At 41.6% G+C, this 24,985-nt stretch overlaps 1 protein-coding gene and 1 long non-coding RNA gene across 2 annotated transcripts in view; one reads left to right on the top strand and one right to left on the bottom strand.

Annotated features, from left to right (window-relative positions):
- The window catches only part of LOC147029202 (uncharacterized), a 54,558-nt gene extending 46,699 nt beyond the window's left edge, over positions 1-7,859 (bottom strand). Inside the window, exon 1 of the mRNA XM_085876457.1 lies at positions 6,567-7,859. The gene's annotated coding sequence lies outside the window, so the exon portion shown is untranslated. The remainder of the gene's footprint in view (positions 1-6,566) is intronic.
- LOC147029201 (uncharacterized) lies at positions 6,613-8,800 on the top strand. Its single transcript, XR_015056865.1, has 4 exons — positions 6,613-6,682; positions 7,720-7,781; positions 7,876-8,063; positions 8,664-8,800. It is a non-coding gene; the product is annotated as an uncharacterized LOC147029201 (long non-coding RNA).
- The last annotated feature ends 16,185 nt before the right edge of the window (positions 8,801-24,985 follow it).

The raw sequence follows: 24,985 nt of genomic DNA, 5'->3' as shown, positions 1-24,985 counted from the left end.
GAACAAATACAAAAGTAAAATTTGAAGGGGAATTCCATAAATTGATGAATAATGCTGTCTTTGGAAAGACAATGGAGAATGTTAGAAACAGGCAAAACATTAGATTTGCAACATCTTGGAAAGAAGCTTCTAGATTGATAAATAAACCAAGTTTTGAGAGAGAAGAGGTTTTTTCAGAGAACTTTTCTGCTATTCATATGAAAAAGGAAAGTATTGTCATGGATAAACCAATTTATATTGGAACAGCAGTTCTTGATTTATCAAAGATATTGATGTATGATTATTTGTATAATGATTTAAAGAAAGAGTATGGTGAAAATGCTTCATTGTTGTATATGGACACCGATAGTTTTATTCAAGATATAAAAACTGACGATGTTGATAAAGATATGAAGAAAAACATTGGAGTATATGATACAAGTAATTTTAGTAAGAAGAGTGAGTTATTTTCAAAAAAGAATGAAAAGGTTCTTGGCAAGTTTAAGGATGAGTTGGGTGGAAAAGTAATGAGTGAGTTTATTGGATTGAGAGCAAAGGCATATGCTTACAAGTATGGTGATCAGATTGATAAAAGGTAAAAGGGAATAAAGAAATATGTAATAAAGAAATCAATAACTTTTAGAAATTATTATAATTGTTTGATGAATAAGAAAGAAGAATATAGGAAAATGAATACAATAAGAAGTTATAAACATAAGATATATAGTGAAGAAGTAAATAAAAAGGCATTAGGAGCCTTTGATGATAAGAGATTTATTTTAGATAATGGAATAGATTGTGTTCCATATGGATATTGTATGATAGAGTGTATAAAATAGATTGTGTTCCATATGGGTATTGTATGATCGAGTGAATAGAATAGATTGTGTTCCATATGGACACAAGTTTTAACGATGGGAAGATGGGTTGGGGTTTTTAAGGGCTACCGCCGCGTTTTTCACAATATATAAATGGTAGAACCAAGTATTAGTCAAACTAAAGAGTGGAGAAAATCTCAGTCTTGGTATATAAATGGAAAACATAATGAATGTGAAAAATATCAAATAAGTCTTATTGAAAAAATATCTAAAACAAAGGTAAATAAAACAAATATGCGAATCAATTTAAAAACCAATAAGTTAGAGGATGTAAAGAAAATAATAAATATGTTTGAATGGACTGAAAAATTTGATGGTTATCAATTGAACAATGGAAAAATAATTTACTACAATATCAAAATGATATGCAACTCAGGAGGTGGTCAGATGAGATCATTAAGAGAAGTTTATCATTTCGTAATGGCACAAAAGGGGTATCTTAAAAAATATAAAGATTCAAATGTTTTGTTTTTCAATATTTTAGATGGGGATTATTGTGCAAAGAAAATTAACCTATTGAAGGAATTTGAGAATGAACAAATGTTTATAGGTTCAATGAGTGAGCTAAACAATATGCATTGGTTATTTGATAAAGAGTGTCCCGGGGCTTAAACGTTTCAGATATTTCTTTAGAATCACCTTTAACAAATCTTTGTCTTGTTGCATGGGTTATTTGAATAGAGAGCCCCTAGGTTAAAAGGGGAAGTAAAAAATGACCGTTTTTACAGCCATTTTTCCCTGCTGTGCAGGGGTTTGGCTTTTTCTTGAGGCAATGTTTTATGGCCGGATGCCCTTCCTGACGCCAACCCTGGTCGCCTCTTACAACACACAGGGATATGGTACACCTATTCTAACCGGGGCATACACCGGGACCAGTACACTGGCACTCATTTCGCCGACCTCGGAAGGATGGCAGGCTGAGTCAACCCCCTGGTGTTAATTCAGCAGCCAACGGGGCTTGAACTCAGGACCCTGGGATCCCAAGCCGCCACCCTAACCACTAAGCCAACACCAGGCTCCAGGTTAAAAGGGGAGACAAATAAATATACCTTGGGCTAAAAAGGGGATTTATTTTTTTAGGGGAAAAAAAAGAAAAATTTCATGGCTGAAAATCCCCCATTCATTTACATGGGGAAAAGTGAGCCAGAACCAGTATTCTTTCCCTACTACTGGTACTTACGAAATCGTCAACTTGACCTCTGAACTTGTCTAATATAAGCTGTCTCTCGAGAAGGTAGCGACACAAACCAGAAGTTTCTATGAACATTCTGTACCGAACCATCAAAAATCTAATGTTTGACCTCACTGTGACCTTGACCGTTGACCGATTTTGACCAAAATCTAATCAGCACTTGCCATCACCCTCCTGAATCACGTGGTGCAATTTGACATTGGTAGCTTCTTCCGTTCTCGAGTTATCTGTACCAAACCATCAAAAATCGAATATTTGACCTCACTGTGACCTTGACCTTTGACCGATTTTGACCAAAAGAAAATCAGCACTAGCCATCACCCTCTTGAATAACGTGGTGTAATTTAACATTGGTAGCTTCTTCCGTTCTCGAGTTATCGTGCCAACAAACAAACAAACAAACAAGAAATCATAGACTGGTACTTACGAAATCGTCAACTTGACCTCTGAACTTGTCTAATAAAAGCTGTCTCTCCAGAAGGTAGTGACGCAAACCAGAAGTTTCTACGATGATTCTGTTCCAAACCATCAAAAATCGAATGTTTGACCTCACTGTGACCTTGACCGTTGACCGATTTTGACCAAAATCTAATCAGCACTTGCCATCACCCTCCTGAATCACGTGGTGCAATTTGACATTGGTAGCTTCTTCCGTTCTCGAGTTTTCTGTACCAAACTATCAAAAATCGAATATTTGACCTCACCGTGACCTTGACCTTCGACCGATTTTGACCAAAAGAAAATCAGCACAAGCCATCACCCTCCTGAATCACCTGGTGTAATTTGACATTGGTAGCTTCTTCCGTTCTCGAGTTATCGTGCCGACAAACAAACAAACAAACAAACAAGCAGTCATAGACTGGTACTTACGAAATCATCAACTTGACCTCTGACCTTGTCTAATAAAAGCTGTATCTCGAGAAGGTAGCGAAGTAAACCAGAAGTTTCTACGATGATTCTGTTCCAAACCATCAAAAATCGAATGTTTGACCTCACTGTGACCTTGACCGTTGACCGATTTTGACTAAAATCTAATCAGCACAAGCCATCACCCTCCTGAATCACGTGGTGTAATTTTACATTGGTAGCTTCTTCCGTTCTCGAGTTATCTGCACCAAACCATCAAAAATCGAATATTTGACCTCACTGTGACCTTGACCTTTGACCGATTTTGACAAAAATCGAATCAGCACGAGCCATCACCCCCCTGAATCACGTGGTGTAATTTGACATTGGTAGCTTCTTCTGTTATTGAGTTATCGTGCCTACAAACAAACAAACAAGCAGTCAGAGACTGGTACTTATGAAATCGTCAACTTGACCACTGACCTTGTCTTATAAAAGCTGTCTCTGGAGAAGGTTGCGACGCAAACCAGAAGTTTCTACCATGATTCTGTACCAAACCATCAAAAATCGAATGTTTTGGATCTTTGGCCTCACTGTGACCTTGATCTTTGACCGATTTTGACCAAAATCTAATCAGCGCTCGCCACCACCCTCCTGAATCAGGTGGTGTAATTTGACATTGGTAGCTTCTTCCGTTCTCGAGTTATCATTTTTTGGATTTTGACCTTTCTGTGACCTTGACCCTTGACCGATTTTGACCAAAATCTAATCAGCGCAAGCCATCACCCTCCTAAATCAAGTGGTGTAATTTGACATTGGTAGCTTCTCCCGTTCTCGAGTTAGCGTGCCTACAAACAAACAAACAAACAAACAAACAAGCAGTCATAGACTGGTACTTACGAAATCGTCAACTTGACCTCCGAACTTGTCTAATAAAAGCTGTCTCTGGAGAAGGTAGCGAAGCAAACCAGAAGTTTCTATGAACATTCTGTACCTAACCATCAAAATCGTAACGTCGACCGAAGCAAAAATCTCCATTTCTCCACGCAATTATTTTATATTATTTTATCAAAGTCACAAAACCGTAACATTCGGCCATCCACCAACAATTTTTACAGAATCGGATGGCTTTGCGAGTCAGGCATGCGACGATAAGCTTTTTGGGGATAAAAAAAATGACTTTTAAACACAATCTTTATCGAAAACACAGTCAGCGCGCACACGGAAAACTTTTACGTGACTCAACAATGCGTCTGCTCGAGCGCACTGCATCACGTGATGACCCGTGACGCGTCGAGTGAAATATTTTTTTATACAATCTTAAAACGTCTCCAAAACATCCGATTTTTACCAGAATTTCGACAACCGAGTTTTAAGCGTCCGAAGCGATCGCAAAAACCGAAGACAAAATTAAAATCGAAGTTAAAACGAACTCGTAACGTCGAGCGAAGCAAAGATATTCCATTTCTCCACATTAATTTACAGAATTATGTTTGACCTCAATGTGACCTTGACCTTTGACCGATTTTGACCAAAATCTAATCAGCGGCAGCCATCACCCTCCTGAATCACGGGGTATAATTTGACGTTGGTAGCTTCTTCCGTTCTCGAGTTATCATTTTTTGGATGTTTGACCTCACTGTGACCTTGACCTTTGACCGATTTTGACCAAAATCTAATCAGCACTAGCCATCACCCTCCTGAATCACGTGGTGTAATTTGACATTGGTAGCTTCTTCCGTTCTCGAGTTATCGTGCCGACAAACAAACAAACAAAACAGAAACGGAAGGCATCAATCTCAAACAAACAGAAAGGGGTGAAAACAATAACCTCCGATCTTCGATGGTGGAGGTGAAGACGAAGAAGACAAAGAAGACGAAGAAGACGAAGAAGAAGAACAACAACAACGCGGAGCTTTCTTTGAGCCGCGTTCGCAACACGACGTGGCGAAAAATATGTTGTGATTATATTGGAGATTATACACATGTTAAAGTGATGATACACATGTTGTGTGCGTACGTACACACACACACACACACACACACACACACACACACACACACACACACACACACACACACACACACACACACACACACACACACACACACACACACACACACACACACACACACACCTCGAGGGCTCCGTTCCACCTTCTGAAACCCACACATGAAGAGAACAACCAACAAACATCTAAATTCACTTTCACTGTAATTCTCTCAAACAGACACACCATGAGTTACCACTTTCCTGGAAGATAAATTTCCAGGTTTATCTCGTTCGATCATCTGAGAAATGAGATTTGTGATTTGATGGGAAACGTGCACGGTCCTGAAAGGAGGGGAGAGGTGGGGGGGGGGGGGAGACAGCGTGGCATGGAGGGAACGCAGCGTGGTGGGGAGGGGGGAACACAGCGTGGCGGGGAGGGGGGAACACAGCGTGGCGGGGAGGGGGGAACACAGCGTGGCGGGGAGGGGGAACACAGCGTGGCGGGGAGGGGGGACACAGCGTGGCGGGGAGGGGGGGACACAGCGTGGCGGGGAGGGGGGAACACAGCGTGGCGGGGAGGGTGGGACACAGCGTGGGGGGAGGGCGACACAGCATGGTGGGGAGGGGGACACAGCATGGCCGGGAGGGAGGGTGGGAAACAGCGTGGCGGGGAGGGGGGACACAGCGTGGCGGGGAGGGGGAACACAGCGTGGCGGGGAGGGGGGAACACAGCGTGGCGGGGAGGGTGGGACACAGCGTGGGGGGAGGGCGACACAGCATGGTGGGGAGGGGGACACAGCATGGCCGGGAGAGGGGACACAGCATGGCCGGGAGGGAGGGTGGGAAACAGCGTGGCGGGGAGGGGGGGACACAGCGTGGTGGGGAGGGGGACAGCGTGGTGGGGAGGGGGGACAGCGTGGTGGGGAGGGGGGACAGCGTGGTGGGTAGGGGGGACAGCGTGGTGGGGAGGGGGGACAGCGTGGTGGGGAGGGGGGACAGCGTGGAGGGGAGGGGAGACAGCATGGAGGGGAGGGGGAGACAGCATGGAGGGAGGGGAGACAGCATGGAGGGGAGGGGGAGACAGCATGGAGGGGAGGGGGAGACAGCATGGAGGGGAGGGGGAGACAGCGTGGCGGGGAGGGGGCCAGGGTGGCGGGGGCGAGCTGGGATGTGGGGACTGTGTTCATGACGTTCCCAGTGAGTTATAGAATTCCAGAATAATTTCCCTGAGGAGTCCAATATCCCTGACACGGAATGTCCCCCGAAGATTAACGAGGAATGTTACATTTTCGACCCACACGATCTTTGGGAGTTTTTGATGATGAATCAGGTTTTTATCTCCATTCAGGTGATGCAGGTTAAATATCCCACGGAACAGGTAAAGTTGGTAATCGTACCTCGTTACACCTCGTCGTGAGGAGATAAAATTGGATTTTCAAGTTAATAATAAAAGGTTTCTGGTAGTTTTGTAGTTAAAAGGAAGAATGAGGTTTAATCCTCGTTGTACGAAGTTTCGTGATGATGATTAATAAACAACGTGGTGAATAAAACAAAACGAGTGAAAAACACCTCATTAAATCAACAACCAAACACCTCAACAAACATTTAATAAAAACTCCTTTAACTTCCCTTCGTTTCCGTCATGAAGGAACAGAGAATTATTTTATATTTAAATTACCGTTTCCCTCTCTCTCTCCTCCTCTTCACATCATTTCCTCCCCGACCACGAGGACCCGGGTTGGAGAGAACAAGGTCACAGGAACATGAACCCGGAAGTTCTTCCTCCTACTTCTGGTTAACTCACATCTTCTTCTTGCACCTCGTACACTCTAATTATCACTATTTTAGTCCTTTCAATCACTGATCTCCATTGTAGTTGTTGACGACTCATATTATTCTTCTTCTTTTGATTTTCAATGTCGATCTTCTTCTTCTCTCCTTTTTGTTTCACGGCGCGATCAGATCCACGATGCTCTCTATATATACCACACGCCTGGACACCTCGGCTGAAGCTAAACACCCTGGGGGCTTGTCGGTGTTCGCCCCGTTTATTTAATACATTGTAAAACCGATTTTCAGAGTCGAGGGAGATTTTGGCTCAGATGGAAAAGTGTATCCGACACTCCTCACCCGACGATTCCCATTTCTCGGACAGTGTGGAAAAGGGACGATCTGGATTCTCCCACTGAGGACGTTGAGTGAACATGTTCCAGATCTTCGGTGACAGTGGATGATAAATGGGATTTCTGGGACGCACATTCAAATGAATGGGGGAAAGGGGAAAACTTTCTGACCCAAGCCCCAAAAACTCAAAATATAAGACACTTCCTCTCCCCTTCCCCCTCTCCCCACCTATCCCCTTCCCCCTCTCCCATCCAAGCAAATGTAAAACTGAGACTCATTTAATTTTATTTTAACATCCATTTCCATCAAGTATTTTCACTTTATCTCTTCAAGCACGAAAGAAAGGGAAGTTCACTCTCCCTCCTTCGATTCTGTAAAATTGGGAAGTGCCTTGAAGATCACAGTCATACTGTGGAAATGAGGAAGTATTCTGTGTCCACGTCTCTCATGGTTATATCTTAAATCATCAGAACATGAACACAACAAAGTTTCGCTAAAAGCAAACAAAAGAAGATATTTAAAAGTAAGTTTTAAATGAAAGAAAAGATTAAATCTCTATTTCAGCCCTCACACCCGAACCAAGTCCCTAAAGCCTGAAGTCATTTCCTTTATGAGACTCACCCGAAAAAAACCCATTGTTGTGTAATTTCCCATGATGTCATCAACTTGGCCTATTTATTGTCAAACGCCAACTTTGTTTTATTCAGACAATGGAGTATTTGGAAGAGTACTCCAACTTTGCAGATCAATCGTTTTCACAAGATGAGAGGTGAGATCCTGAAACCAATTCATTATTTGTTGTTTATACAGAATTAAATCACGATACAACCAATAATTATTGTATGTTTTTTTTTTTCCAACAGGTTGTCCCGAATAAGAACATCTTTGACAACTGATCTGGAAAATGAGACGTTTGAATTTCACAAGGAATGGCAAAAATGAATGACTTCCTTAAAGACATTCAATCCTTCAGAAGGGAATTGAATGACATTATTGTTGGCTGGAAGGAAGTCATCTCACATCCTCTGACTTTAAATGAGTCAAGTCAAAGGTGACAAATTGTCCCTCTGTCTCGCTCTCTGTGTGTCTGTGTTTGTCTGCCTGTCTGCCTGTCTGCCTGTGTCTCTCTCTCTCTCTCAATCTCTCTCTCTCTCTCAATCTCTCTCTCTCTCTCAATCTCTCTCTCTCTCTCTCAATCTCTCTCTCTCTCTCTCAATCTCTCTCTCTCTCTCTCAATCTCTCTCTCTCTCTCTCTCTCAATCTCTCTCTCTCTCTCTCAATCTCTCTCTCTCTCTCTCTCTCAATCTCTCTCTCTCTCTCAATCTCTCTCTCTCTCTCTCTCAATCTCTCTCTCTCTCTCTCTCAATCTCTCTCTCTCTCTCTCAATCTCTCTCTCTCTCTCAATCTCTCTCTCTCTCTCAATCTCTCTCTCTCTCTCAATCTCTCTCTCTCTCTCAATCTCTCTCTCTCTCTCTCTAGTGTTGACTCATTATTATTAAAAAAAAAAATGTTCAGTTTAAACACCTGTCTGGATGAACCAAACACACAACTTAATCTTCTGGAGGTAAATTATTTATTTATTATTTTATTAATATCATGACATAATCATCTTTTTATCCCCAAATTTTTCTTCCCTCTTTGTTTTGAACAGAATATCTTGACTGAGTTTCAAAATTACAAACCATCAGTCTGCTGAGAAAGAATATTTTGTTCAATGTTTTTATTCTTGTTTAACTATATTTGCTTTCCTTATAATTATCTGATTTTGAATTACAAAAAAGAATAAAGATGTAAAGTGGGGGCAGGGGGTTGGGGGAAGGTTAGGGTTAGGGTTGGGGGGTCGGTGCGCTTGGTATAACCTTTTTCAAAATGAGATTTTCACCTGTATATTCTTACAATATCTTACAATATCACCAAATTTGAACTTTGGCTGTCTGACAATCTCTTTTTCATATTTTAATTTTGTTAATGTATCTGATGGTTGAATTTTCATTGAGGTATGAATCATATCATTGTACTTATCTGCAATGTCCTGAATTAAAGATAACCATTGTTGAGAACCGAGTTGAGTGAATTTTTTAATATAGTCTTTCTTTTAAAGAGCGATTAAAACGCTCAATAACGATCGCTTTTTGGTTCAGGAGTCAGTAAGTTCATGAGTCAGAAAGTGACCACTATATTCGTTATTGGTGTGTGTCTGTCTGTCTGTCTGTCTGTCTCTTGGGTTGTCGATCTTGTCGAAAAATGTTTTTTTCGAAAAAAAAAAATGTTTGAGATTTTTTTTCCGCATCTTATTATCAGTATTTCCGTCGATATGTTTGTCTGTCCCTCTGTTCGGTCCAGTGCTCCGTTAATACAATGGTGATATCGATGAAACTTGGTTGGTAGGTTCATACCATGACTTAGTTGTGTGCAAATGAGAACCGTTGCTGTGGACCCATCCGTTGCCTCGCAACAAAACTTTGAAATTTTCAAAAAAAATCTCAAAAGTTTATTGAAATCAAAAAAATCTCAAAATCTAACAAAATCGGACCACGAGCAACTGTGGGCAATACATTCAGCCATATTGTCAAAGATTTCCAGCCGGATCCTCTGAAAACTGTTGGAGAAAATAGACTTTGAATGAACCCTGGTCGAAAACAATAAAAAAACGAAGTTCATTATATCTCAGAGACTATGAGTCAGATATACATGAAACTGGTATGGTAGGTTCATGGTATGTCCTAGTTATGAGTGAGAAAGAACCGTTGCTATGGACCCCTCCATTGCCTAGCAACGGCCGAAAAACCTCGAAATGTGGGGGTATTTTAATGAAAAAACAATCTGCAGCATTAACCTTGAAGCTCGAATCATGAATTTTCTTGTGCTTAATCCTCAGGTCATTCCCCATCGAACGGGCCCATCGCGTCAGGTTCTATTGGGTAGTCGACTACCCATGTCCGCCTACCGGCTTGTCTGTCCCGAGCATAGCTCCGTGCGTTTTGATCCGATCCTGATAAAATTTTGGTCGGAGGTTTATATCATGATATAGTTGTGTTTTCCTGAGAATGGGTGTGCTGCGCCTATTATGGGTGGAGCCATGCCCCAAAAACATGTGTTTTTAGGGGGTAGCCGATTTCAATTTGCATCTCAGAGGGGGTTTGTCGAATCTGGCAGGGGTTTCGGTATTTGGTGAACCCAATGACACCTGCATCGCCCCACGGAGCTCGATTTTTCATTTTCGTCCGAAGGTCAAGGTCACAAGGTCACGAACTTAGAAAATTGCGAATTTTGACATAAAAATCCATCTTTTCCGAGGGGGTTTGTCGAATGTGGCAGGGGTTTCGGTATTTGGTTAGCCCAATGGCACCTGCATAGCCTCACAGAGCTCGATTTTTCATTTTCGTCCCAAGGTCAAGGTCACGAAGTGAGAAAATTGCGAATTTTGACATAAAAATCATACGACCGCCCAGACTTTAAGAGCTCGGATGACAATATTTTTTAATGCATAATCTTGAGGTCATTCCCCACCTAAGTTCTTGAAACCATTTTGCTCTATCTCGGACATCTTGCCCGTGGCGCCCCCTTCAAGTTTGTTTTTACGCTGATTTCATCAAAGTATGGATAATCCGAGGAGTGCGAATTGCCATATAGCCTATATCACGATATATTGTTCCTGGAATGTTCCAGAGGAAGTTTTGCACCAAAAGTCATAATCCTTGACCTTTGACCTTTAAAGTTCACAAAGGTCAAATTTTCAAAGTTGTGGGAATCGAACCGGGTTTTCGACCTTCTTTGATGAACTAACTCCAATAAGCTATAGCACATAACCTGTTTCCTTATTTTAATGTCCACAACATTGTTTTGTGACCTTTAAAGGTTATGCAAAGGTCAAATTTTGAAAGTTGTTGAACGAAACCGGGTTTTCGACATTTTGCAGCTAATAACCTGTCACCCGTACCACATCATGTTGATCATTTTTATAACTTGGTCAAAAATTATCACATTGTCTCATCCTTGAATTCTGAAACAATCAACATCGTCAAATACCACTCGTGAACCATTGCCGTCTCCAGACTTGTCCTTCATTTAAGGTGCTGCAGAATGTAATGTTGCTTTTCTGAAGAAAATTCATGAATGTCTTGTTGCAGAACTCTGTACCCTCATCAGTCCACAATTTTTTTTCGGTTTTCTCTTGCTTTTATTGAATATCTGCTGGAAAGCTAACATCAGAGTATTACCTGTTTTGTTTTTCAAAGAAACAACCCACGCATATGTACTCCTCAAATCAATAACGGTTAAAGCATACTTGTACCCTTATCATTATTGAGTTCAATTAAATCAGCGGACCAGATATAATCAACTTCCTTGGAATAAACCTTCCTTCGATTAAACTTTGTGATTATTGGTTGATGTAATTCATCAGCTAATTGCTCTTCAATCTTAATGACATCATTAGAGCCTCTAAGTTTTTTGAATTTCAAAGCCTAAGTTTCAATTTAGCACTGATAATTGTCACGATGAACCGATCAACTTTTTCTCTCAAAGTAGGATTTTGGATCAGAGACAAATTATACAACATTTCTCTATCAGCTTCATGTTTTTCTTCCAACGTCGTGTTATTTCCGTAATCAATATCATGCTTCATGCACACTTCATCAACCCGATTGATAGGTTTGCTTCACGATTTAAGATTGTCAGCCTCATCTAATCTTTTATTCAAGTTGGTTCCTGGACCACAGTAAGAATACCCTGGTAGATGTAATTCCCCTGGTATTCCAGTTGTTGTAAATTTCCTTCCTGAGAAGATCTTTTGTATATCTCCCCCTAGTTTGTGTTTGGTGATGATTTTACTCTTTTTTGAGCCACACACTGAACATGTACCTTTTTGTATAACCCTATTATTTTTCCTTTCAACACACGAGATATTTTAACTCTTGGTCTTCTTTTTACATTTGAGGTAATAACTCATTTATTTATGTGAAAAATTCCGACAGAGTGCGAAAACATTTTTAGTTTCCAACATGCACATTTGAATCTTAATTTTTAAAACATGAAGAATCCTTTGAAATATCTCCTCCATTTATTTAAGAAAAAAAAAATGTAAAACTTTAATCAACGTCATGTACACCAACATCATCAATAATATAATTCTTTTCCTTCTTTCTCTTCTTTATCTCCACTTTCTCGATTTTTGATTTTCGAAAAAATAAAAATAAATTTTGAGATTTTTTTGAAAATTTCAAAAGTCCGTTGCTAGGCAATGGATGGGTCCATAGCAACGGTTCTCATTTGCACACAACTCGGTCATGGTATGAACCCACCAACCAAGTTTTATCAAAATCACCATTGTATTAACGGAGCACTGGACCGAACAGACATACATAAAGACAGACAGACAGACAAACATATCGATGGAAATACTGATAATAAGGGTAGATGAGATCGACTACCCAACATAACGAATATAGTGGTCTCTCTGGCTGGTGCTCGTGAAGCAATAATATAAATCTTCAATCCAAGAAACATTATCGTCATTTGTTCAGTCTCTTCCGTTGTAAGAAAAGGTGTATTATCACCCTCGTACTTTCCATTCATTTCTCTTGTTAATTTTGTAAAGTAATTCATTTTTATGTAATTTTGAAAGAGTTATGTTCTTTTTTATTTTCATTAATTAGAAGATAATCACAGAATATACATTGTTTATGGGCTTCTGACTGTGTTTAATCCCATGACATCACATGCAGGACAATTCTCAAATTTGTCACATGGAGAATCAGGGAATTCAAGAAGCTCAATATCTGGTATACTGTTCACATTTATAAAGTAAAACTTTACTTCAAACAAAATTCATCTTCGGTGTTATCTTCAGTGCTTTCATTGGTGCTTTCACAATCATCGATAAAACTACTTTCATAACTCTCGTTTGAACACAAACTCTCGGTATCATAACTGTCTTCTGTTCCAACAGAGATACCATCATCACTCATAACCTTCAAAATCTTCAGTTGAATAATGACTCATCTTCGGGATCATCTTCGATACTTTCAGAATCATCTATAAAACTACTTTCGTAACTATGGTTTGAACACCAACTCTCAGTATCATAACTGTCGTTTGAACACAAACTCTCGGTATCATAATCACTCTCATGATCTTCAAAATCTTGAGTTGAATATTGACTCATATTTAATTAGTAGAAATAACATTACAATCCATATCTATTTACTTTTTTTTCATTACCAGATTCAACCACTACACTTTTTTATATTAAAGGTAATTTTTAAATGGTCCTTAACTACGACTGAGCAAAATGTCATTTCGCCTGATATATTAACTTCCTTTATTTCATCAGGATTTATATCTTTCGGGATGATGAAAAAAATACAAATTTCTCCTTGCATATTGCAGATGGTCTCATCTTTTCTTTCTGAAGCTTCATCCATAAGGTTTTTCTTTTTTGATACTTTTTCTTGTTTCATTGCTTTTTCTCATTTTGAATATATTGCCAGAAGGAGAGGAGAAACTTTTGTTGGAGCTACTTTGATTGATGTTCTTCCAGATATATGAAAAGCCCTTCCACTGAAGGATATTGAAGAACTCATATTATTCGCCATAATTGTTTTTATCCAATAGTTGTTATATTTATCTGCTTTCAATTTTACATCCTCGACATATTTCTCAGTCTCTTTTACAAATGTAGAGATTAATTGAAACTTGTCTTTTGTATCTTGATACATTGTATTTATTAAGTAAAAAAAAGTTGGAGAACAAAATGGTTTTGAGCACAGATTCACCAATAAATTGATTGGAATTTTCATCAAGAAAATTGTAGTTTTTGAAAAGTTTTGCTTTATAAATATGATGAATACAATGTTCTGCGATGTTTGTGGTCATGAATATAAATGTTATAAAAAACACCTTCAAACCAACAAACACACATTCAATCTTTTCAGACAAATATCTCCATTTGAACAAGAAACAAAACATTGTGATAGATGTAATATTGATATTCTTTAAAAAAAATTGGAGTGGATACCTTCAATCATCAAACACAAGAAGAATGAGGAAAGCGAAGGGGCGACTAAATTCTCCATTGAAAACACTGATGGCGCATTTAAAGGACATATAAAAAATAAGATTGTTTTGCTTTGAAGACCCTGGCCCATCTGTTATCATTGAAGCTGTTGATTTGGTTAAACAAAGTATTGAAACTGTATTAAAAACACATTAAGTGAAAGGAAAACTTTTAAGTTTTATATTGGAGTAAAATTTAATATGGTAAGAGAAGGTGATGAAACTACTCCCGATATGAGGACAAACCCTCACTTTTGGAAGATTTTGTAAGATGTGATGTTTACGATGAACTCCAGAGACAAGAACAAGATGTTGATGACACTGTAGTAGGTTGTGGATTTGCTCTTACAAAAATAAGCTTTTTAGATATACACATCTTAAAATCAGATCCTCTTCAAGCTTCTTCTTGTATTGATTTCCCAAAAGAGATAAAACTTAAGAAAGTGGTTGTTCATATTCAAAACAATGATAATAAATGTTTTCTATGGTCTGTTCTTGCTCACTTACATCCTCCACAATGTAAACCTGAAAGGGTTGAACATTTTAAGAAATAGGAGAATAAGCTAAATGTTGAAGATTTATAGTTTCCAATGTCATTGGGAGATATTCCTAAATTTGAGAAAATGAATAATCTATCTTTTAATGTATATGGATTAACGGATACAAACAAAGTTCAAATATTAAAAATTTCAAATAACTATAAAAATGATGAAACACACATTGACCTTCTATGTCATAGTTTGGGGAAAAATTCACATTATGCATCGATCAAAAATTTAGCAAGACTAATCACCTCACAAGTATTCAATAGAACAAACAAAACATATCCCTGCAAGAGAAGTCTCAACTTCTTTAATACGAAAGAATGATTAAATCAACATTCAAAATACTGCAGAAATCATAAATCAACTGAAATTAATATACCAAAAGTAGGAAAGAAAATATCATTCAAAGATGATGACAAATCTAACAAACATCCATTTGTGATATATGCTGATTTTGAAAAATCCTTTAAAAGATAGACACAGTTTCTCCAAATCCAAATAAATCATACACAAATATATATGTGTGTGTGTGTGTGTGTATATATATATATATATATATATATATATATATATATATATATATATATATATATATATATATATATATATATATATATATATATATATATATATATGTATGTATGTATAAAAACATACTCCTTGTGGTTTCTGTTATTCTATCAAATCATCTGTTGGTGATAAATACAAGTTTGAACTTTATCGAGGAGAAGATGCCTCAGAGGAGTTTGTAAGACGATTGGAAAGAGACTGTAAAAGATTAAGAGAAATAATGGTTGAAACCTATAACCCAATGTCATTAACAAAGGGAGAGAAAAGGGAATTTAGGAAGAACAGAATACTATATTTGTGAGGAGAAAATTGAGGGAGAGGTCAAGGTTTGGGATCGTTGTCATCTTACTGGGAAACATAGAAGTCCAGCTCATTCCTGTTGTGATCTTAATTACAAGCCCCCAAACTTTATTCCTGTCTTTCTTCAAAACAACGCTCACGACAACACACATCTATTTATAAATGAACTTTCAAAGACATCTGGAGATATTTCTACCATTCCTAACACAGATCAAAAATATATCTCATTCACAAAAACAATTCATACTGTTATGGGCCAGGTATCGGCGGCGAGCACGACCGCGAGGTGGAGCAGGAGAGTCGGCTCCACCGTTCACCCGGAATCTAGATCGTACCTTTTCAGATAACTCCGAAGGTACGGGTCCCTTGCAGGACTGTGAATAGTCAATAATTCAACCGTGTGGGACAGGGTTAATTGCCCAACTTCAAAATACCTAGATACCCATGTGGCGAGCCACTGAGGAATTCACACCCTCAACGGAGCCTCGAGCGGAACAAGCCGTTACCGTGCTCGACCCGTGCATAACCCGAGCGGATGGTTACCGAAGTCCCGTTGGTCCAAATGCACAACTTCGGCAGCAACGGCCTTTTTAATCCCCCAACATGCACCATGGTGAACGAATGAAGGAAAGGACAAGGACGAGCTGGTACATTCAACAATAGGGGGTATTCATTTCCCATAGGGGGAAGGGAACATACAAAGGGCATAGTTATCACGACGAAGCAATGCAAATAATGTACAGCAAAAAGCACTTATACAGTTTCTACTTCAAGAGAGGCCCACACACAGACGCACACCCCAAAGAAACGGACCCTGTCGGGTCTTTATTGAAGTCTTCCAGCTCGTGGAAAGGGAGCTGGAGAGCAGAGCTTGCGCTTGGACCTGTCCACCTCGTGTGGCCCTTGACGATCCTGCTCGACGGGACTCGAACCCACAACACGACGCTGCTCCAAGCACCAGGCACCGCGCTCTCCAATCGACCACGCCAATCAACCGAGACCAAGGAGAAGGCCAGGGACGAAGGTGACCCAGGACCAGATGAACCAGCCAGCACCAAGACCCACAACCCCCAAGACGACCCCCACGACAACCAAGACGATGACCAGGTGACAACCAAGACGACCAACCAACGCTCCCAGCCTGGCGTTCCTTTATATCTTTCTTTTCCAGGGTGAGAAAGCCACCCTCTGTGGCCATCTCAATCCTCATTGGCCGGCGTGTCGTGGGAAAGTCGAACTCTGCGGCCATCTCAACCCTCATTGGCCGACGTGTCGTGGGAAAGCCGCCCTCTGCGTGTGATTGGACAAGGGGTGGCGTCGGGGTTGAGGTGATGAGAATCTCCGCCCACATACGTGGTCGAACGCATGCGGGCAGTGGCGTCGGTGTGCGAGGTGAAATGAAGGAGATTTGTTTAAAAAGAAACTCGGCAGCACACATGCAATTCCTGTTAGACACAGGTAGGGGACCCAATCTATAAACACATACTTACTGACATAACTGTTCTATAAGGACCTGAATGTTGAGTTCTCATGGCTGCCAGATTCGTAGCAATACATCTCCCATAACCTACATCAGATTTCTTGACACATGCAAGTTTATGCAAGTTATCACATTTCTCAAATCAAGAAGAGATTGAACTCTTTTCACAAAAGGGAATATATCCATACTCTCTGGATTCATTTGAGTGGTTTAAGGAAACACAACTTCCTTCAAGGGAAAGTTTCTGCAGCAAGTTGAAGAAAACGCATACTTCTGAGAGAGATTACAAACAAGCTAAAAAGGTTTGGGAGAAGTTTAATGCAAAGAATCTTGGAGAATATCTCGATTTGTATCTTAAAACTGATGTATTATTCTGGACTGCTGTGATTGAGACTTTTAGAACAGTCTGTCACAATAAAAATTACCCCGTTCACTATTACACAGCCCCGGGTTTGGCTTGGAGTGCCATGTTAAAAATTACAAAACAGGATTTAGAATTAATCAGTGATATAGATATCCTTTTGATGATGGAGAAGGCGAAAAGAGGAGGAATATCTCAAGTACGTTCCAAGAGATATGCTTAAGCAAATAACAAATATCTTCCTGATTATAATAAGAATGAGGACAACTCTTCATTGATGTATTATGATGCTAACAATCTGTTTGGGTGGGCTATGTTTCAATCTTTACCTTATGGAAAACTTAAAATGGGTTAAAGAAAAACATTATGAAAAAGTTTTCCAAGACATTGTTATCTCCTCTCAAAAATAATTGGATGAAGCTGAAGTTGGATATTATTTTGAGGTTGATTTAAAATATCCAGAACAACTTCTTAACAAACATAAAGACCAACTCTCTGCCCCTGATAAAGAAAGTCCAAGAAAAGAATGGTTAAGTGATTACCAACAGTCATTTAATATAAAAGGTAAATCTCCAGAAAAACTACTCACAACATTAAATGATAAAAAAAGTAATGTTTTGCATCAAAGGAACTTGAGGCAATATTTATCTGCTGGGTTGAGAGTTCGGAAAATTCATAGGATTTTGAAATTTAAACAAAGTCATTGGTTAAAGAAGTATATTGATTTTAATACAATAAGGAGAACATAAGGAAAAGCAGATTTTGAGAAGGACTTTCATAAATTAATGAATAATGCTGTATGCTCCGGTTAGAATAGGTGTACCATATCCCTATGTCATTAGAGGTGACCAGGGTTGCGTCAGGAAGGGCATCCGGCGTAAAACCTGTGCCAAATCATTATGCGGATCATAACGGATGATCCGCTGTGGCGACCCCTAAAGGGAGGAGGAGGAGGAGGAAGAAGAGGAAGAAGAGGAAGAAGAGGAAGAAGAGGAAGAAGAGGAAGAAGAGGAAGAAGAGGAAGAAGAGGAAGAAGAGGAAGAAGAAGAGGAAGAAGAAGAAGAAGAAGAAGAAGAAGCTGTATTTGGAAAGACGATGGAAAATGTGAGAAATAGGCAAAACATAAGACTTGCTACATCTTGGAAACAGGCTTCAAAATTAATTTATGGACCAAGTTTTAAGCGAGCGGATGTGTTTTCAGAAAACTTTTGTGCTTTTCATTTGAAAAAAAGGAGAGTATTGAAATGGATAAACCTATTTTTATCGGAACATCAATTCTTAACTCGTCAAAGTCGTTAATGTATAACTATTACTATAATAATTTTAAACCAAAGTTTAAGGATAATGTGTCATTGTTATATATGGATCCAGATAGTTTTATATTAGAAATTAAGACAAGTGATGTATATGAGGATATGATTGATATTATTGATGTATATGATACAAGTAATTATCAGTCAGGTGATGTGATGTTTTCATCAAAGAATAAAAAGGTTACTGGTAAGTTTGAAGGTGAATTGGGTGGAAAGGTAATGAGTGAATTTACAGGATTGAGATCAAAGTCTTATGCTTATAAGTATATTGATAATAATAATATTGAAGGGTGTGATAAGAAGCTCAAGGGAATAAAGAAAAATATAATCAAGGAAACAATAAACTTTCAACATTATTACAACTGTTTAACCTTGAAGAAGGAAGAGTAAAGAAAAATGAATACAATAAGAAGTTATAAACATCAATTATATGCAGAAGAGGTAAATAAGAAAGCATTCGGAGCTTTTGATGATAAAAGATATATTTTAGAGAATGGAATCAATTGTCTCCCTTCTGGTTATAAGTACAAGTGTAAAGATATTCAAGTGTTAAGATATTGGGTTGGGGATTTTAACGGGCTACCGCCATCTTTTTTGCTGATATATAAATGATAGAACCAGGCAATCACCAAACCAAAGAGTAGAGATGTAATCAGCCTTGGTATTTAAATGGGAAACATAATGAATGTGAGAAATATCAAATAAGTCTTGTTGAAAAAATAACCGGGGTAAAAGTAGATGAAACAAATAAGCAGATAAATTTAATTACATACAAGTTGGAAGATGTAAAGAAAAAAAAATTAATATCCTAGAATGGACTGAAAACTTTGATGGTTATCAATTGTACAATGGAAAAACAATTTACTCCAATCTCAAAATGATATGTGGCTCAGGAGGTGGTCAGACAAGATCATTAAGAAAAGTTTATCATTTTATCTCAGCTCAACAAAGATACAAAAATCAAGAACCAAGTTCCAAGTTATTCTTTGTCAACACACTCGATGGAAATGAATGTTCCAAGAAAATCAAGTTATTCCCAAAAGTAGAACATGGTCAAATATCCGTTGGTTTGTTCTTTGTGTATCATGAAAATATGAAAGGACTGTGATTATGTTGGGGGGAAGAAGTGCTTTAATCAGTCAGTCTCAATTTTTCATTTTCTTGTATGGGAGGGAAGGGGATAGGTGGAGAGGAAGTGCGTCTCCCATTTTGAGCTTTTTGAGCTTGGGTCAGATAGTTTTTCCGTTTTTCCCATTCATTTGAATGGTTTTCCCAGAAGCAACAATTATCGACTCATGTCCAATCAATTGAACTTGTCACAGGCAGGCTCCAATCAAGTTGTAGAGACGTCTCAAGGATGATCCTTTGATCATCCTTGAGATGTCTCTCCCATCCCTGACTGTCCACTGACACTCCCCATCACCATCCATATGTTGTAGACGTATACGCATTTTGACCCATGAATGCTGTCTCGTATAGATGAACATTGATCATTGGTAAGTGTGGTGTCCGGTGTGCAGTGAGGCACGTAGAGTCGTGAGGGTTGCCGTAACTCTGTTTATTGCGTATCCGGATGTGCACCACTGTAGACTACAACTCACCTATAGCGGCGCGAACACCTATAAGCCTTGTGGACACGTGACTACCAAAACCACTCCTCCACGCCCCCACAATGCTCCCCGCATTGTGCCTTGCCCACGTATGCCACTACACCACATTCCTCCCTCCTAAAATAATGATTATAAAATGACAATTATAATGATAAGCATAATAGGCAAAACATACTACGGCACAAAAGAAAAATGGGCTTCATCTGCACAACCTGTCACAACAATGCCGTCGATATAATCTGGCCCACAATTCAGCCCTCTATCCCCATCACACATATATCGCGTCGGCGCGAGCGAGTTGAAACCCAAATGCAGTGGACAGGTGCTCGAGTACTGAGTCGCACGACGAACCCAATGATGTTTGCAGACGACACTAACCATGGCCGTTTAAAAGATATAAACCTCCCGCCATGAACCTCCCGCGCCCCCTGGCCGACAAGCTTTGTTTGTCAAAGCCAGCCAAGCTCGCCCGTTCTTGCCCGTATGACAAGCTCGCTCATCCCCCACGGACAGAAACAGGTAAACACGCTGAGTCTGCCAGACATGAGGGCGCCGCCGCTGGCGCGGAGCAGCGGGTGGGGCGGCCTTGGGAAGATAACGGCCCGGCCCCCGCGAGAGAGTAACGGGAGGGTGACGCTGAACAGCGAACTGCCCCCCCCCCCATCGACTCGAACCAGGCAATCAGTCGGCTCTATTACCAGCCGTCCCACACCAAAACCGCGCATCAAACCCAATCGAGAAAACCATGTACGTCCACACGGACGATCAGCGTACACTGCACCCACAGCCTTGTTATAAAACAGCAAGAACATCGTCTGCGCAGATGCAAACTTCCCTTCACGCACAGCACGTTTCCCCAGTATAAATCCAACACATGAGATGGCAGCGAACCGCGGACTGTCCTCGAAGCCGGAGATCAGAAAGACCTCTTTATTCGCAACGATCGTCCGCAAGTTCTTCACATCATATTGATCATATTGGTCATCATATTGATCGATCTCAACCAAACACATTATGCTCACACGCGGACTGTCGGCATTTGCTTTAACAACGCCATACGGAATCACTTGTGCTGCGAGAATCAAATCCACAACAATTAGCAATTTATGAACCACATTGCGCGTACGCCTCTTGGTTGTCACGACGTTGAGACGACTTGCTTGCCGGTCTCCATCTCAATGTCGCAGACGCCACCGTCGATGTTCGCGTTCCGCGAACTTCTTGAATGTGACCGGCTCGCTCCAATCCCCCGTTGAAATCGCCTGAACGACAAGGGTGTGCACTGTATCATGAGCGCAGCGGAAGTGTGAAAGCCCGCCGCAGCTGGCACAGCCCCCGTTGCTCCGGAACCGTATGTTGTAGTTGCAGGAATCAACGACCGGAAACCCATGTTGCATCATCGTGGCTCCTGCCGCTGGAACCTCGCCCTCGGGTCTCGAGGGAGGCCCGGGCCCAAACGGAGGTACGGGGCCCGAAGGAGACACAGGTGCACCTGGAGGTACGAACTCCGAAACAGGAACCTCCTCCTCCTCCCGCAGAAACTCAAATCGGCCCGGCCCGGGACGCCCAAGGCCACTGGCTGGCGCCATCCAGTCTAGCCTGAGGCTAGCCAGCCAGTCCCGGCCCAAAAGGGCAGGCCCCTCCCCTCGTACCACAAACAATGAGAGTAGGGCACTCTGACCTTGGTAGACCACAGAGACGTCTGTCACAGCAAGTGGTGCAATCGCTTCGCCGGTGTACGTGTACAGCGAAAAGGTCGTCTTGACCAGGTGAACACCGCGGAGGTCACGAGCGGTCCGTTCGCCCAGGACTGACACTGCGGCCCCGTTATCAACTTGAAACATGATTGGTGCCCCATTCACCTCAACCTCCACTGTTATTGGTCTTGTCACCTCCGGACCAATTGAAAACAGGCTCAACATTGGTTGCATTTCCTGCTCCGGGCCGACGGGATCATTATGCCCCGGCTGCAGGCCGCTCTCCAGGTGGCTGGGGTCATCCCGCACCTCGCTATCCAAGACCTTAACGGTGGCCCCCGCCATTTGACACACACGCTTCAGATGTCCCACCTTGTGACAATGCAAACACACGGTGTTCTTATACGGGCACACCCACCGCAGATGCTGTCCTCCACATCCCCAGCACCCCTGTGTGTTCATCTCGCCGCCTGTGCGGCCGTGCTGCAGCGTGCGGCCACGGCCCGCACCGAAAGGCGTGCGCATGGCCTGGGGCACCTGGGTCATCGCATGGACCCCGGGGTCACCTGACATGCCCCAGCTGGAATCACCCGTCACGTCCTGGCCGGCGATGGCGCGGACATCTGTGAGTGTCTGCTCGACAGCTGAAGCAGTCTCGATCGCCGAGTGGAATGTAACGTCGACACTTCGCATTCGCAGAATCGCCGACACCATCTTCGCATCTTGCAGCCCAGAAATAAAGCGATCTCTGAGTCGAGCTGGATGCTCCTCTGCCGTGAACTTGCAAGCCACGGCCGAATGCTTCACCCGCGCCACGAAATCTGCTACGCGCTCTTCCGTACCCTTCGCGAGGTGATCGAACTGGTATCGAGCCAGCTGCACTGACTTATCCGGCGCCATGTGGGCTTTCATCTTCCCCACCACGTCCTGAAACGACAGCCCGTCATCACTGGGCTTGTCTGGCGCCACTAAATCACTCAGCAGTCGATAATGCTCCGACGACAGCGAGGCGAGCAAGATCGACTTCTGTTTGCCCTCATCAACCACATCATTCGCGTGGAAATAGCACCCCAATTGCTCTGAAAACAATTCGAAGTCGTCTCAGACGAAAACGGGCACTCGTCCGTGCGCCGTGCCCTAACCTTCCACCATCCTCGAGCCGCCCTGCCGTTCACTCAACGCGAATTCGCAGGCGACGGCGAGATGTCTGGCTGCAGGACTCGACCCGCACCGAAGACTGTGCATGCGGCCCCGGGCGTGTGAAACTCGCGATGCGCTTCCCTGGGATTCTCGCCAGGTGATCGAACTCGAACCGCTTGCTGCGCTGATTTCCCCGGCGCTCTGTGCGCCTCACAATCCAATTGCTCCGGCAACGACTCCAAGTCAATACCAAGGAAACCAGGCACTCTGCACACGTCGATCCGAAACAGACTCGTCGCCAGTGTGGTGTCCCATGTGCAATGAGGCACGTAGAGTCGTGAGGGTTGCCGTAACTCAGTTTATTGCGTATCCGGATGTGCACCACTGTAGAATACAACTCGCCTCTAGCGGCGCGAACACCTATTAGCCTTGCGGACACGTGACTACCAAAAGTACTCCTCCACGCCCCCACAACGCTCCCCGCATTGTGCCTTGCCCACGTATGCCACTACACCACAGTAAGAAATATATTTACTTACTTGTTCATTACAGAACTGCTACTCTTTTATCCAATGAAGGTATCAATTCCTTTCCTAAAAACAGCGTTAATTATCTCCCAGTCCTGGACACAGATGTGGCATCTCATTCACTGTTCACTTTGGTAATCACCACCTCACTTACAAAGTGCAGTGCAGTCTAGCTAAGAGTGGGTGGTCTGGATCAGTGAAGTCCAGAAAGGTTCCCATTTTCCATTGGAATCTCTTCTCCATCCCCATTTGCTCGGCTCCAGAATTTCACGATCTGGAGTACATGCATGCCTCCAAATATGGCCTCCTTGCAGAACTGCCCAGTGCTGCACTTGTAGGTGCAATGTCATCAAAGGATCTGATTTTCTGTCCAAACAGCTGCATCCGAGCTCCATTTACATCCAGCTAATGACGAGTTCTATCATACAGCAATCCCACAAAATGTTCAAGTCCAGCTACATCAGCATTTTAAATGTCTGCCAGAGCACCGGAGAGCTTCAAGAGAGTATCATGGTGCCTTTGCCAAATCTGCCATGCTTTCTTTGTACCAATTCCATTGAAGGAGGAGACAGTTTTCCACCCAGTCAGGCTGTGAAAAATTGGCACACACTTTGATATCTGTGGTCCAAGTGATTGTGAAATTTAATGCACGGCAATAGATCGAAAATGTTTACCAGCACCAAACGCCACCCCCAGCTCTTTAACTAGACAATGGGCCATTGCAGCAACAGACAGAACAACAGCATCGGTCTTTATGGAGTATTCTTTCATAGTACTGGAGGCATCTGCCAAATTAACCATAATTCTGGAACGTACCTCTACATGGCTGCATGCTGAAAGTGCAGATGTATTACATGAGTGCTTGAAGCAGACACCATTGCCTGAGGTACTAATTTTCTGCTTTTCAGGACTGTCAATGTTGATGATCTGTTCTGACAAAAAAACCACTAAACATCCATATCTTCTTGTCTTCGCTTGAAGTCATAGTTCGCATTACTCATTCTAATCCTCTAATTTATTTTGTCTTCCAAACTCCGGGGATTTCCCCCAGCGAACCAAGCTGCAGTCACAACGCCGACTGCTCGCACCGCGGGAGCTTTTGCCTGATATTAAATTATTTTCATTGCACTCAATGAAGTTACACTTATCAGGCATATTCCTTAATCATTTCTTAATTCTGTCATTGTCACAACAGTGAAAGAAGTTAACTTTAATGCTTTGGCAATTTCACATGTTCTTGTGTCAATACAGAGAAGGTGGAAGCAAAGCGTTCCTTAAATAAGTACCCTAAGTTATAAGAATCGGTAATTTCTGAGTATTTTCAGATTTCAATCCACATTTCGACACTCGTTTAGTTCACGGCATCCGATCCTC

The sequence above is a fragment of the Eptatretus burgeri genome, chromosome 4 (genome assembly GCF_056783735.1).
Source record: "Eptatretus burgeri isolate ZD-2024b chromosome 4, Ebu_testis_v1, whole genome shotgun sequence".
NCBI lineage: Eukaryota > Metazoa > Chordata > Myxini > Myxiniformes > Myxinidae > Eptatretus > Eptatretus burgeri.
Note: the sequence above shows the minus strand (reverse complement) of the source record. Positions and strands in the feature narration are given on the sequence as shown.